This window comes from Adiantum capillus-veneris, chromosome 22 (genome assembly GCF_014529385.1).
Source record: "Adiantum capillus-veneris isolate H3 chromosome 22, ASM1452938v2, whole genome shotgun sequence".
Classification (NCBI taxonomy): domain Eukaryota; kingdom Viridiplantae; phylum Streptophyta; class Polypodiopsida; order Polypodiales; family Pteridaceae; genus Adiantum; species Adiantum capillus-veneris.
In genome coordinates, this window is record NC_140952.1 from 17,139,338 (window position 1) to 17,155,753 (window position 16,416).

Here is a 16,416-nt window from a genome sequence, read left to right on the forward strand (position 1 = left end):
ATGGAATTGTTTCATTTTTCTTTTTTGTGCATACATACATTAGGAAGATAATGGGGTCTAGGAGGGTCTCTTTATTTGGCAGTTTAAGGGAGTCAAAGCTCTAGTATTAAGAAAGCAATCAAAGGACATATTTTGAATTCAAAAGACAAAATGGCTAGTTTATTTGAATTTAAATTTCCCCCAAAAATGAAATTTAAAATCTATTGGGTAAAACTATATCATGTAGCATATCTATGAAAAGAGCTCGGCGTGTAGATTACAGATCTATAATCTTCGCTCAAATTTTAGAGTGTATATAGGAGTTATGGAAGTCCGAAAATCATAAAGTTGTCCCCCCCCCCCCCCCCCCCCCCCCCCCCCCCCCCATCCCCTTTCTTTTAAGGGGGAAAAGTGCATCCTTTGACCATTCTTACAACTCTCTCTCACACACACCTCTCTTACACACATGGCATGTACCTATTTGTCAAAATTTTAATCACCTCCATAATCTCATGGCAAATAAAGAGGCCCTTCTAGACCTCATCCTCTTCCTAATGGATGCAATTGATTTGAGTTGTATTTCACCCAATTGTATTAGTTGGTCCAGTTTATCAAAATACTCATGCCCCATCCATCCCAAGTCTTGCACTACGCGTAGTATAAATCAAGAACTTTATGGGAAGTATGGAATTTATCCCAAACACCAAATTGAAAGGTGTTGTGTTCTGTGGTGTTTTGTATACTACCCGATATGCCCATGAAGATGAATGGAGTTTCTGATCCCAGTCTTTTCTAGATTCATTGACATTTTTCCTGAGCATTGTGCATAATTTTTTTAATGCTCTTGGCTTAGAGACCATTTAAAATAAAGCACCATAATCTCATGCAAGAGATAACCAATCGTGTCATTGAGGAGATGACTTCCTCGATCGCTCATGAAAATATTCTCATACAAGAACTACACTGTTGTTCTGGCATCATTCTTTGGTGCTGCCTTGTCCTCTACGCATTTTATCAAATAATTTGTCGCCACTGTAATGTATTGAGCATGCATTCAATATGTCGGTGGCAAGATAGGTCCAGCAAAGTCTTTCCCCATTTGGAAAAATTTCGTGCTCCTCTCATTGTTCCTAGAGGCATTTCATAACGTTGCATTGATACTTTAGTTTGTTGGCAGCCATCACATTGTTTGACATAGTGCTCTTTATTAATTAACAGAGTAGGCCACCAGATTCCTGCAAGGAGTATTCCTTTTGCAATTTTGTCAGCCAAAAAGTTTTCTCATGCTGTATCGGCATGCGCTTGTTCAAGTATCAGAAGATACTGGTGTTTTTCTACACAAATTCTTAAGTTGTCATCTATCCCTCTTCGATAAAGGTAATTTTTGACAATTACATAATTTTCCATTTCTTGTTGGATTGAGCGTAGTCTAGCTCTACTCAAGTTTGCTGACAAAACTCCCTGCTCTATATAATCCACAATGTACTTTTCCCACTTGGGTGCTTCTACTATCCTAAACAATATATCACTCTCTATTGGCTTTTGGATTGCACACGTATCACTTGAACTAACATAGTCATGGATGCTTTTCTACATGTGAGGCCAATACACCTCAAGTAGCATCAATATGATATGTTTTTGTTTTGGCATTATGAATAGGCTCGTAGTTTGTACATGAGATTTCTTTAAGTACATTTATTTCTATGATGTCTCGATGCATAACCTAAGTATGCCATTGTTTCCTAGCTTATATAACTTTTTGGCTACCAACACTAAGAAGCAAGATTTCTCAATGATTGATGGTTGTCTCTCAATCTGTAGAGAAACAATGGGGAGCACTGGTATAACATGTTTGCTCCACCTTGGTACCATTTGGATATTGAAGATATGAGAGTCGGGCAAATCATCCTCAACCCCTAAACGTGCTTCCCCATTTATCAATTGCGGTAAATGGTCTACCCTTTGCTGATTCTTCCCTTTTTTGACTACTACAATGAAATCAAATTCCAACAATATTATCGACCATCGAACTATGCAGCCCGTATTGCATGGTTTCTTCACTAAAGATAGTGCATGATCATCCACAAAAGAAAATGAACTTGTTTGTGAGAAGGTAATGTCTAAATTTTCCATAGAACAGATCATTCCAAAGCCCTCACTTTTTGTGTTCGTGTAATTCTATTCCACATTTCTGAGTTCTCTACTACCAAAGTAACAGATTGGAAACTCCATTTTGTTTTCTCCAGTTTGAGCTAAGATACACCCACTAGCGTAAGCCGATGCATCGACATGGACGTGAAGAATCTTGTTCTAGTCAGGAGATTTTATAATAAGAGTACAAATAAGTCTCTACTTTAGTTGTAGAAACTATTTCTCACATTTCTCATTCCATTCAAACTTTGGGATGAGTGCGTAAAGAGGTTTTGCAAAGACCACATACATGTAAATAAATCTTCAATAATATCCACAATGGCCCATAAAAGCTTGTACCTCTCTAACTTTGGTTGGTTTTGGAAGAGCAATGATCACTTGTATCTTCTCAAGACTAGTAGAAATACCACTCTTGGACACAATATGTCCCAAAATCTAACCTTGTCTTACCATGAAAACACATTTTTCAATGTTTAGACAGATACGATACATTTGGCATTTCTCAAAGACCTTCTTTAAGTATTTGACATGTTCATTTCTATGGAAAGAATGCACACACAAGTCATCTATATAGAAATCTAAGAATTATCTTAGATGCTCCTTGAATGCATGACTCATGAGCCTTTAACATGTGGTAGGTGCATCGATTAGACCAAATGGCATCACCCCAATATGAAAATATGTCCCATTTCATCGCAAAGGCTAGTTTGTCTTGATCCTCCAACTTGATCGTGAGTTGGTTATAGCCCAAAAAGCCATCGAGAAAGTTTTAGACTTCCTTTTTAGCGACTCTTTCAAACATATAATTTGTGATGGGCAAATGATGGTTATCTCTGATAATAGTAACGGCGTTCATCTGTTTGAGATTTATGCACACTCATAATTTACCATTCTGTTTGGGCACCACTACAATTGGTGACAACCACTCCGTGTATTCTATCCATTAGGAAGAGAATGGGGTTTAGGACGGCCTCTTTATTTGCCATGACATTATGTAGGTGATTAACATTTTGATAAATGGATGCATGCCATGTGTGCAAGAATGGTGGCTGTGTAAGAGAGGTGTAAGAGTGGTCAAAGGATGCACTTTTTCCCCCAAAAAGGGGGTGGAAAACTTTATGATTTTTTCCCTTTCATAACTCCTATATGTGATCTCCGATTGAGTGGAGATTATAGATCTTGAATCTATACATCGAGCTCTTTCCATAGATATGTTACATGATATACTTTTTCTTGTTAGATTTTGAATTTCATTTTGGAGGGAAAATTTGAATTCAAATAAACTATCCGTTTTACCTGTTTTAATTCAAGTTTTCTTTTGATTTCTTTCTCAATACTAAAGGTTTGACTCCTTTAAACTGCCAAATAAAGAGGCCCTCCTAGACTCCATCTTTTCCTAATGTCATAGATAAACTCTATATCTTTAAGCTTGTCTATCTCTTCTTTGATTTCTTTCACAAATGTTTTATTATAGGTGTAGGGACATTTTTGGAGAGTTTTAGCACTTGAGGAGTATCATGTGTTGGCATATTCTTGGATCTACCCCCTTAAGATCTTTGTATGACTAGGAAAGCACATCTCTATATTTCTTGAGGGTAGTTATCAAAAGCTACTCCTCTTCCTCAATGAGATTTGTGGCTATGTAAGATGGTGTCTGTTCTTTCCCTGGTTTTTCCAGATCAATCCTCTTCGCATATCCAAGCCCATCATATGATGTTTCAATTCTTTAAGCTTTCGCATTGGGTGCTCCACCACAATACGTCAGTCTTGAATTTTGTATTCCCATTAGGTTGAGCCAAAATTCCCCCCATCACCATACTAGATGCATCCACATGAACATGGAATATTTGATTCCTAGCCAGCAGGCTAACAAAGAATTGGCTTCATGCTAATGGCCTCTTTGAGACATGGGAAGCTTGCCTCACATTATGGGGTCCATACAAACTTCACTCCTTTCTAGCTTGGTTCATATAAGGGAATAGATTTTGTCACAAGTACACAAATTAATCTTCTATAATTTCATGAAAACTAACTTCTAGCCTTCTAAAAGAACTTTCTATCTTAAATTGTCCATTTCAGTACGAGGAAAATAAAAGAGAACAAGTGAAACTTATTAAAGTGTGTATGGACCTGCTCGATGAAAGGCTTGGCATAAAATGAGATAAGTCCATAAAAGAGCAAGGGATAATTGCTGTTACTTATCTTAGTCATAGATACATGTGTGGTTGGGGAGGGATGAATTTATCGCTTAGCAGCCTTGATCAAAGGTACATAACAGAGGAGAATACCTAGAGCAATTATAGGAGTCTAAAAGTGGAAACTAGTTGTGTAAATTTAAAGTACTTAAAACCACTCACTAGAGTCCAAATATGAAGCCCATAAAGCCTTAGGGTAAAATTTTACTTGCCATAGATAGTGTAAATTTATCAAGTCTTTAGCACATTTTGGGACCAACTTTGTGGCACCTTCAAAGCATAGTTCTAAGGTTTTGTATAGGAGGTGAATTTCTAAATCCAAAGGGTGAGTTTTATTTTTACTAGATCTCGTCCTAATTTATCAATTCTTAAACTATCACGTAGGCTCTAGCTTGGGTCGGCTTCATAAAGACTCCACCTGAGCTCATATAATTAGAGGTAAGTTTATGGTTTCTAATAAGTAAGGGGGAAAAAGATAAAGTGTAAGCTTAGATCAATCCTTCCTTATTTAGAAAGTTGAATCTAGTCCCTCTCTTCTATCTTTGGTTAGGCCACATGTCCCAAGTAGCTTGCACTTGCTTTTTGTGAAGCTAGCAAGTGTGTGTGTGTGTGTTTAAGAATGATTAGCTAACAATAGTTTGATTTCACAAACTATTGAACCATACAATGGGACTAGAGACCAATCAACTTGTAAATAACCAAACCTTATGTATACATTAGACAATAAGTAGCATAAAATTAAGATTACAATCGACAATCACTACAAGAGGTTGTGTGCTCTTGTGACGCTGTTAGCGACGGAAATACACTGGGTTTTTATAACCCCCGGCGTCGCTAAAACCGTCGCTACGAGCGTCGCTATGAGAGCGTCGCTATATGCGTCGCTATATAGCGACGCCCATAGAGACGCTCATAGCGACGCTCATAGCGACGCATATAGCGACGCATATAGCGACGCATATAGCGACGGTTACACAGAAGACTATAGCGACGCTCATAGCGACGCTACAGAGCCATAAATAGTGACGCTTATCGCGACGCCCGAGAGAAATTTTTTTTGGTGGCAGGACATTGAATGCGCTGCCACCCATCAACCATATTGTACTTGATTCACTTTTTAAAAAAAGTGCAAGGGTAGATAATAGACCCAAAATAGTCACCCACAAGACGTATTGTTTGCAAAATTGACAATTGTACACATCATAGGCAAAATGAATTGATTGGCAAATGTAATAATGACAATTGTACATCATAGGCATAAAGAATTGATTGGCAAAAGGAACTGCGGTGACAAATGTAATAATATACATGGTTCAAAAAGACGTATAAAATCCGTCTCATGATACATAAGCTATGAGAAACCCTAAACTAATGCTATCTAGCTACGGCTAAACTGACGTCGTCTAGTCAGATGTCTCATCACGTCCAAGCGGCGTATCTGTCGGATTCTGCAAAAAAAGACAATAAGACAGCTTTCAGTAAGTATAAACATATAACGACATTTATAAAACAATACAAAAAATAAAAAAGAGTAAACCCTAATACTAACCATGCCGCCGCGAGAACTGAGAATGTCCATCAGGGCGTTTAAGCCCTTCCTACCTGCGTACTCGCGCTCGTACGGTGTGGGATCACGTCCTGTCATCGACCACTGTCAAAACATAAAAAGATTTCATTGTGTTAGAATTAAAAAACTCATAAACCCTAAACTATCGAACATAAAGAGCAATGTGAAAACACTTACAAAATCGGCCTCAAATGATGCCCATCCACCGCTCCCCAAGTGGTGCGAGCTCCCTACCTCTACTCGCGCTCTGGCTACATCCTTTTGTTGCTTCCACTTGTCGGGATTCTCGCGCGCTGCTTTCTTCGTATTCTTCCAATCTTCTTTGGCCAGCTAATTTGGCCTGTTCCACCCATTCTTGATTGCTTTTTGCACTTCGGAACGCTTGTGTTTGCAGTATTCGCGCATTCGAATCTTCATCAGGTCTTCATTGAAGCGCTGATCCCGTGTTGGAACGGGAAGCTCATCATGAAGTATGTTGATGACTCTGTTTTTTAAATCACTTGGTACTTCACTCCATTTGTTTAGTATGTAGTGTCTAAACAGCTGAGAGCAAAGACCACGCATGCGCGAGATCACCTTCTTGCCGTCATCATCCATGATGATGCCGCCGCTGATGTCGACGGAGTAAGGCAAGCCCTCTGGCCGGTGACGCGTGAACCTGGGTGTCCCGGTAGGGGTCTCTAGCGGCGTGTCGATGGGGGTACGAACGTCAGGTGTCTCCACCGGTGTCTGGGCCCCGAAGCGAGGAGTGTCGAGTGGGGTGGCTCCTGGCGGAGTAGGTAGAGGTGTGTAGCTTAGGAACAGTCAGCCGTGCAAAACCTGGCGTAGATGGCGATGCTGTGGCTGGTGTGGGGGCGGGCAAAGAAGGGGAGGGTAAAGAGCCTCGTCGAACACGAGGCGGTGTGGAGGCATCGGTGGCGGAATCCCCACAACAACCACCACCGCCACCACTAGAGCGCCGGTGTCTAGACGAGTGTGAAGCTCGTCTCGTTGACGTCGAAGCTTCGGAGCGCGCCGAATGCTCCGAAAGAGAGGGAGATGCAGATGGAGTAGGAACGCGCGATGATGCGCCAGAGCGATGACGCTCCACGTACCACTGTCTCTGCTGCGGTGACAAAGAAGAAAGAAACTCCTCATCATCCATACCTGCATTAAACACACGAATATTTAAACTTAATATTGAATGAATAGAGTAGACAATGACGCAAAGACCATTAAATACAATGACGTAATGACGCATATAAATACAATGACGCAATGAATTGAGTGATAGAAGAGGCAAGTCGAAAACTCAGAATTTTCAATCAAAAGATGTGAGCGCGAGTAGAAAAGAGCGTTATACACCATGGAAGGTACTTAGAGAGCCAGATCTTTTACAACACGGAGCAAAATTGTTCAAATACAATATTTGTGGCTTTAAGAGATCTCTCTCTCATCCTCGCATAACTCAGCATAACTTCCTATATCTATATAGAGCTCTCCGTTTAAACACATATCCTCTGTTTCATTTTGTAGCTCCTCTGCATGCACCCCATATAGAGTAGTAGCATCTTGATGCTCGTCTGGCACCACCGCAGCAGCTTCTGATTGAGCATCTTCTCTGATCTCCTCCATTGATGTCGTTGTGATTGGCACATGGTAGCCTTCATACGTCCTTGCACTACGAGGGGCTACCTCTATGACGTACCACCAGTTTGATGTAGACTTTGTAGGATGAAATATTACCTGCCAGAGCCACATAACTTACCTGAGAGATTTCAAGCACATAACTTGTAAAAGGGGGATGTTAACTATTTACATACTTACTTGTTCACAATGCTCGGGTAGTACGAAAGTGTCTCTTAGGTTAGTCCATTTCTTAGTAGAATCCACCTCAAGAAAACCAGACTCTCCTCTACGCACAGTAGCGTTGCGACCCTCCATGATTATCTTGAACCATTGCACGTCGAACAAGTCGACAAAAAATCCTCTGTAATCGATCCTCAAAATCTCTTGCAGCGTGCCGAAGTAAGTGAGTTTCGCCACCACAGGATCTGCATCAGAGGAACGTCGTCGACTAGACTGTTCAAATTTTGCCATGATTCCACAATCTTGAGTAAAACGCTTTTTGTCGATTCGTTCCACCCTAAAATGTCGACCTTTACACCATGCTGCTGTGTATGACTTATACTACAACGAACAAAGATTATGAGTGGCCGTTCAAACGTTTATAAATAAAGTCACTTGCTAGTCGTACATTGCAAACTTACCTTGGTCCCACAACCCCGAGAGTACTCCCACTCTTCTTCAGTCACTTCGTCACCGCATTGTTGTGTGCTTTTCAATTGGTTGTGCAACCATCTTAAGCTCATGAAGGTTGGTAGGCTCTCCAGAACCGCTGGATAGTGCATCGGTGGTCGTCTTCCCCGTCTCCACTCGATTCGTGCCCTTTGTCGCTCTTGCTTTGCATCCTCATATTGTGAAATCCACTTTTGCATCACTGGATTGTGAAGCATGCAAAATCGGTTGATTTTAGCCTCTAGATCTTCCGTCATCTTCTTCTCAACACCGAGATTGCACATGACAATCCGAGATATGCGCTCATCATCTATGGTTCGCCATAGCGTGTCCCGGGATTTATCAAATCCGTCTAGCCACTCTCCAATGTACACTAGGGACTCTGATACCAACCAACCTTCTGGCATGCTACCCTCCGGACGTGCCTTTTGACGCACATATCCCTTAAGCGTTTTCATGAAACGCTCTAAGAAGAACATCCATCTGGAATGAACTGTGCCAGCTATTTCCACCTCATCAACTATGTGAACAAGAAGATGCACCTGAATGGTTAGCATTGTAGTAGGAAAATGTTTCTCAAACATGCACACAAGCTCCGCAGCATTTAGTTTGGCGAAAGGTATGGAGTCTACGTTGATCTCCTTTTGTGAGATCCATTGCACCAGCTTTGCAAGTTTGTAGATTGTGTTACGGATGTCGAGAGACAAACATCCCTCAATGGAAACCGGTAAAATAAACTGTAAAGTATGTGCAGCAATGATATTAAAGTCCACATTTTATGCAATGATATTAAAGTCCACTATGAACGTACCCTAACACATTTTATGCCAATCGTGTGGCTTCAAACCGGTAAGCTTTCCTTCTTTAGTAAAACACGTTCGGAGCGAGTGCATTACGCCAGTGGGGGTCCGCAAAGATCGAATGGTCTCTTTTACTTTGCGTTCTTGGGCTCCTGTGAAAATCCATGGTGCTTTAGGGAGTTTTATCGATCCATTAGACGCTGTTTGCGGCCAATATTGCTCCATACGATCCACATTTCTAAGGTCAACTCTGGCTCCCAAAGTATCTTTCTTGCCGGTCAGATGGTCCCATAGTAGATTACCCACATTCTTGAATATGTGCATTGGATCGAGCAAGTGATTGATCATGAGTCGGGGCCATTATGGTAACTCGTACCATAGAGATAGTCTCTTCATCCCTGGAGGCAATCCGTCATCGCACATCTCCTTCTGCTCTAACCATGCTTGTGCAGACATCCTTGGTGGCTCTCTTCCCAAAAAGCCGTCGCGTAACACATGATTCTCTGGAAGATACGCTTGATGACCTTCGTAGATTTGCTTCTTCAGTGAGGGTGCCCTACGTGCATTCAGTCTAGGTCCACATGTGACACATGCTCTGTATCCGCTTGTTTGAAGCCCTGCATGTATACACATGATAATAGATCAACTATGGGAAAAAACAAGATTTACAGTGTTTGAGTGAGGAGTGTCAATAGATGACCTGAGCATTGTGTTAGCCCGGGATAGTCATGCATGGTCCACATTAGAATGCCTCTGATCAAAGCATTCCGTCGTTCTGTGTGTCGGCTCATATCCACCACCTCTATGCCAATCCACAATTGTTGTAGCTCTTCCAATAGTGGACGAAGATACACATCCATATTCCCCACTTTATATCGCCCTGGCACAATCAAGCTTAGCCATAGGTGCCTCTTCTTCGTAGTCAACCACGGGGGAATGTTGTAGTTGACGATGACAACGGGCCATACACTGTAAGATGTTGATCTTTGACCAAATGGATTTACGCCATCCATAGCCAGGCCTAAGCGCAAATTTCGAGCTTCCCTGGCAAAATCCGACCATGTTCCATCTATATGTTTCCACGCTACGCAATCTGCAGGAATTCGTAGCACACCATCCGAAGATTTATTCTCCTCATGCCATGATGCTAGGGCGGCCATGGACTTACATTTGAAGAAATGCTTGATGCGAGGAAGCAGAGGGAAATGTCGCAAAACCTTTTGTGGAATTTTTGTCCCGTGGAGATCTACTCGATATCTTTCGGAATCACATTTCGGACACTTCTCCATGTCTATGTATTCCCCTCTGAAAAGAATGCAGTCATTAGGACAAGCGTGGATAGAATTGTAATCCATCCCCAAGTTTCGCAAAATCTTTCTTGCTTCATCTCGGGAATCTGGCATCACATTTTCAGCTGGTAGTATGTGCTCTTTCAGCAATCTACACAACATAAAAATATGATACAGTCGTGTAAAAATCTATCAGATCATTATACATTTAGAGTTTTATGAAAGTAAACTAATTGTAATAGATCACCTGAAAAGCGCTGTGACGCTAGTGTCACTCCATCCAAACTTTGCCTGCATGTTGAGAAGAACCAGGAGTGCTTTCAATCTAGACATACGTGCTCCATTATACAATGGCGTATCGGCTTCACTTTTCATATCATCATAGATAAGCCTTTCTGAATCCATGATCGTCTCGATCATTTCATCAATCTCGGGCTCAAACATTGCCTCGTTGGGAATGTGCTCTGCATGATCATCCCCCGAGCTGTCAGAGGCTACATCTTGTGGCCTCACATATGCTGCTTGACCAAAGCGCCTGCGAACACATCTATTGGGTTGCAAGATTGCTGCTTGTTGGCCAGCGTCAGAGTCCGACGAGTTATAATTGGCAACAACTCGATCTATAATAGATGGATCGAACTCGCCAAATTCACGAACGTGCTGCAAAGAAACACGTCTTGTCCGTCGCACAGCATGCTTGCATTGATTACAAGGACATAAGACCCTCGTTGAGAGATAGGTGTTTCGGTTGGGCGGTCCCACATCCTTGTCGCTACTCATAATGAGGATAAAAAACTTATAACCTGGACAACAAATTTAATATTCTATTGGCATTCTTCGTCTTATCTCTCTCTCTCTCTCTCTCTCTCTCTCTCTCTCTCTCTCTCTCTCTCTCTCTCTCTCTCTCTCTCTCTCTCTCTCTCTTTACCTCGCATTCTCTAGTCATGTCCAATCCCCGCACACCTCGGTCTAGAGGTGCACGGAGATCAGAACCACCGGGTTATAATCTCGTCTTTATTGGTCAATACCTATATTTGTGGGTACAAGAAATCTACAGACCCACGTCTACATGATACTGCATGTAGTGGACAAAACCCCTTTGCCTCTTCTCTAGCTGTAGCACTTCATAGCATCTTAACATCTTTTCACAGTAGATCTTTTCACTGTTCGTCTAACTCTAAACCCTAAACCGTAAGTAATTCTTGCGTGGACTCGATCTAACGTAAATAAGCGTAAATCTAAATAAACGTAAATCTAACTAAAAATAAACCTAAATCTAATTTAACGTAAGTCTACATCTAACCTAATCTTTAACGTCTTTTGGGATAGTTTCCTACGATGTTAAAACTCTCTTCTTCTTGTGTGTGTGTGTGTGTGTGTGTGTGGGTAAACCTAAATAAACCTAAGTCTAATCTAATATAACATAAATCTAAATCTAACGTAAATATATTATGTTATATTAAAAACAAAGAACTAAACTAACAGGGATTATAAGAACCTTAAAACTGATTTAACACATAATTTTTCACATAACTCGGCAAGAGTTGGCATTCTCATCACTAAAGATGTGAGAGTTAACTTCTGGCGGTGACGCTGCCTCATCTCCATCCACATCTGACGACAGCAATTGGCCCTTTAGACCGTTCTTGCTCTTGTTACTAACTTTGAAGTTGCTGTTGAATGACTAGAGGTTGTCTAGATGGTCATTGTGTCGGGGATGTAGTGACTCTTGCCGCCCTGAAGATCCACCTTCTTCCCTATCTTCTGAAGACATTTCACCAGTACTTTTGGATCGACGGAGCCCACCATGAGTGAAGGCAGCAATATCCTATATTCCATTGAGGGCTTTCTTCACCCGCTTCATGCAGGCATCGCAGTCTATGGAGACCTAAATCTAATCTAATATAACGTAAATCTAAATCTAGCGTAAATAAACGTAAATCTAGTTAAAAATAAATCTAAATCTAATGTAATGTAAGTCTACATATAACCTAATCTTTAACGTCTTTTAAGATAGTTTCCTATGACGTTATAACTCTCTTCTTCTTGTGTGTGTGTGCGTGTGTGGATGTGTGTGCCAATAAAAAGAGATAAATGGTATAACCTTTCTGTCACCCATGCCAAGTATGATAGATTGATTATGCCATTTCCCTCTTGAATAATAGGTCTTGAGTTCAACTCCTCGTCGGCTAGATCTTTAGTTCTTTTAATTTTAATTAGTTTCCTACGACGTTAAATTAGTTTCTCTCTCTTTCTCTCTCAATGTGTGTGCGTTTTTTTGGATCGTATGCATGTTTTCTCTCTCTTTTCCTCTCTCAATGTGTGCGTTTTTTGTTTATGCATGTTCTCTCTCTCTTTTCCTCTCTCAATGCGTGCGTTTTTTGTTTATGCATGCTCTCTCTCTCTTTTTCTCTCTCAATGTGTGTGTGCATTCTTTGTTTATGTATGTGTGTGTGCGTTTTTGTTTTTGTTTGTACTCTCTCTCTCTCTCTCTCTCTCTCTCTCTCTCTCTCTCTCAAAAACACTATGTGTGTGTGTATGTGTGTGTGTGAGAGAGAGAGAGAGGGAGAGAGAAAGAGGGGAAGGGAACATGAGAATGAGGAGAGGGAAGGAGCATACCTGGCTCTCCTAATTCCTCTCCTCGTGTGTGTGTGTGTGTGTGTGGAGAAGAAAAAGAGAGAGAGAGAGAGAGGGAGAGAGAAACAGGGGAAGGGAACATGAGAATGAGGAGAGGGAAGGAGCATACCTGGCTCTCCTTCCTCTCCTCGTGTGTGTGTGTGTGTGTGTGTGTGGAGAAGAAAGAGAGAGAGAGAGAGAGTGAGGGAGAGCATTACCTGCTCCTTGCTTGAGGGCGCCGAAAAACTCAGATCTGAGATTTGAGTTTTTGGGCGCGCTCGGTTATTTTTTTAGCCCAGCCGGCGTCGCTATGAGCGTCGCAAATTTCTTTGTAAATTTGCGACGCTCATAGCGACGCTGGGAATTTTTTTTTTTGAGCGTCGCTGTGTGAGCGTTGCTAATATGAATAGCCTCTTGTAGTGAATTAGACTTGACACTGACGTATAGTGTATTACATGTCATTATCAAAAAATCATATACAAGGACTATCTACCACTAAACATAATCAAACAGTGAATGATCTTCTGTTATTCTTGCAGTTGTCATTGTGATCCCAAGGAAAGAATCTCTTACCTATCACCATCCAAGAAACACAAGCCTGTCAGAACTCGCATTACTTGGGAAGACAGGTGTCAAAGACACCCTCCCCTTGTTATTGGTGTCAAAAATTACAACAAAAACTAACACCATAACATAGATCAAATATTAAGTTTAAAGAATGAGACATTGATTTATAATAATGTTTTCATCATTTAATTCCAAAAAAAATCGGACAACATCTCATTGTAACTTGAATCAATTTTCAAAAGTCCAGTCCAATGCCATCTCATCCGAGACCCTCATGTGAGGATTAAGGCTCTATTTAAAAACATTGGAGTATGTTCAAAGTAAAGCACTAAAAAAAATTCAAAAAATTATGCATCTATTCAACAAGGACAAATATTTGTGAAAAGGCCAGCATCAACTACAGAAAACCATGTGGTAACAAGAAGTTTGAACCAGGTAATAACATTTTGTAGCCTGCATTTACTATCAAGACCAAAGAGAGGTAGCATTATAGGACCCAAAAAGTACATCAAAAAGTACAAATATGTAACCTTTATCATTATCATGTACCATTTTTGGTCTAGAGGGAATATATACCAGTAATAGGAATATACCTCCTACAATTGAATATAGATCCAAATGACTAAAGAAACGTTTTTCTTAACTTTTCACTGCGACTTATAAGATCCTTCTATGTAGATAAAAAACTGTTTTTATTAACTTTCAGACGAGCATGAATTATGCCATCAATTTGCTTGTGCATCTGACCATTTTTCCAAAAATAATAGTAGAACATTATCCAAATGCATTATAGGACCTAGAAGGTGCATCAAAAAAACTAGTTCGAATGTTACACAAATCCTCTTCCAAACTGTAATGTCTAGTAGAATTACCATAGTGTTCCATACCGTCATAACAAGCATGTCGTTGCTTACTACTCTGGTCAGCATCCTTGTTACTCCAAAAACATGGGTAAGATTCTCAAATTACTGAGAGAAAATATGCTTCCAAGGTAGATATGTAATACTATATGGCCCAGTATAAGCAGTCTAAGTAAACTATTTGATCAAAGAATTTAGTCAATTACTCATCATAAAAAGTTCAGTAACCTTCAAAAAGGCCAACAAATAACAAATCCTCGATTTTAGAATCGATGATTGAACCCGATTCTATGTTTAAGTGTGAAATATGTATCCACATGCTGCAAAATCTATGCACCCCACATGTCCTACTAATACCATGTTACCAACATTGTTTAGAATTATTGCATTAGGTGAAGTCACAACCAGACCCCATACGAGCCAAAAAAGTAATACAGACCAGAAACATCTTATATGTATGCAAGTAGAAAATATCAATACACTATATACTTTTTGTCGGACTGAGCAGGTGTAAATGCACCTACCTAGACAATGTTGTTTTTCATAATTGATGAAGTAGGTGTTGTGCGCAGAACGTATGTAGCAGGAACCCAAAGATACACCACACCAAAAACCCCAGAGGATTCAACCTTGCTTGCCAAGATCACTGGTTGTATGCAATGATAAACCAATGGTTATGGGAGCAATCTTGTGTGTGTGTGTGTGTGTGTGATCTAGCTTGCAAGTGTGTGTATGCATATCTGCCATTTTCGCAACAATACAAACCATTCACAACAGCAAAACCTCAATGGAGGTGGGCGTGTGAGTGTGTACGCTTCACAATAATTTGCGCATGCAAAAACATATTACACATGCGATTATATAGTGAGAGCCAAGAGCAACGCCCTATAGTACCCTAATACTTGTGTGTGTTTGTATGCACATGACCCTCTGTGTGTGTGTGTGTGTGTGTACGTATGTGCATGACACAATGTGTGTGTGTGTGTTTGTATGCGCATGACCCTATGTGTGTGTGTGTGCGTGTTTGTATGCGCATGACCCTCTGTGTGTGTGTGTGTGTGTGCATGCGTGTATGTGTGTGTGTGCGCGTGCGTGTGTCTGAGTGTGTGGTAGATAGAGAGAGATCTACCAAAGTGGAAAATCAGGTGAGCATGTGTGTACAATGGGCAAGCTGGTGAGCACGCTACGACAAAGGGAGGGTAATCTGTTAGTCCTATGAGGATGCGACAAGAGATGAGATAATATACCAAAATTTCTGCCATGAATTTGATACCATAAAAGGAGAGTGGGTCGAACATGAACTCTTTAATGTTTCCCATGTAGAGGGAAGATAAGATGGTCTCATGACCTTGGTGACTCAACAGTCGTATAAGTGGGTATTCATTCTTAAGCATGTGGTTGATTGAGAACATGTATATGTGGTATGTGCTTGCTCACATATCGACAAGATGGTGTTAAGCCAATTTTGTATAAGTAAGACCCAATTGAAGCTAGGGTTTAGTACCAGGTGTTAAACTTGATATTTCTACCCATGTTTGGGTATATGTAAAGAGAAGGATGGACATGCTTAGGTTACCTACATGAGTTTTTTTTTTATGGTGTGTGTGTGTGTGTGTACTTCTCTCATCCCCAAGGAGAAGTCCATTTATTGATTTTACGTGAGAACATTATAGGGCATAAAAAACTCTATGATGAGAGTACCACCCATGACATCCTTATATGTCGACAAGTGCGTGTGTGTGTGATGTCGTTCCTCATTTGAGAGTCTTTAAACTTTTGCAAAGGTGGTATGTCTACTTTACTCTATTTTCCCCTAAATATTAGAGGTTCAAGGGCCACAAATTGTAAAAACTAGTGAAGTTATCTGTTATACGAATTGTGTGTGTGTGTGTGTGTGTGTTTATGTTTGATTATCCCCATCAATATGATTTGTATAGTTAACATAACTAAACAAGACCTTATCAAAAGAACCCTTTAATTACGACACCATGTATTCAGATTTTAGTTTCACAAAAACAATCCTACTTTTGATTACATAAACCAAAGATATTGATACAATGAATGAAGAAGAGGTGCCAATGCCCCTAGATGAAGAAGACTCAGACCTACCTGCAC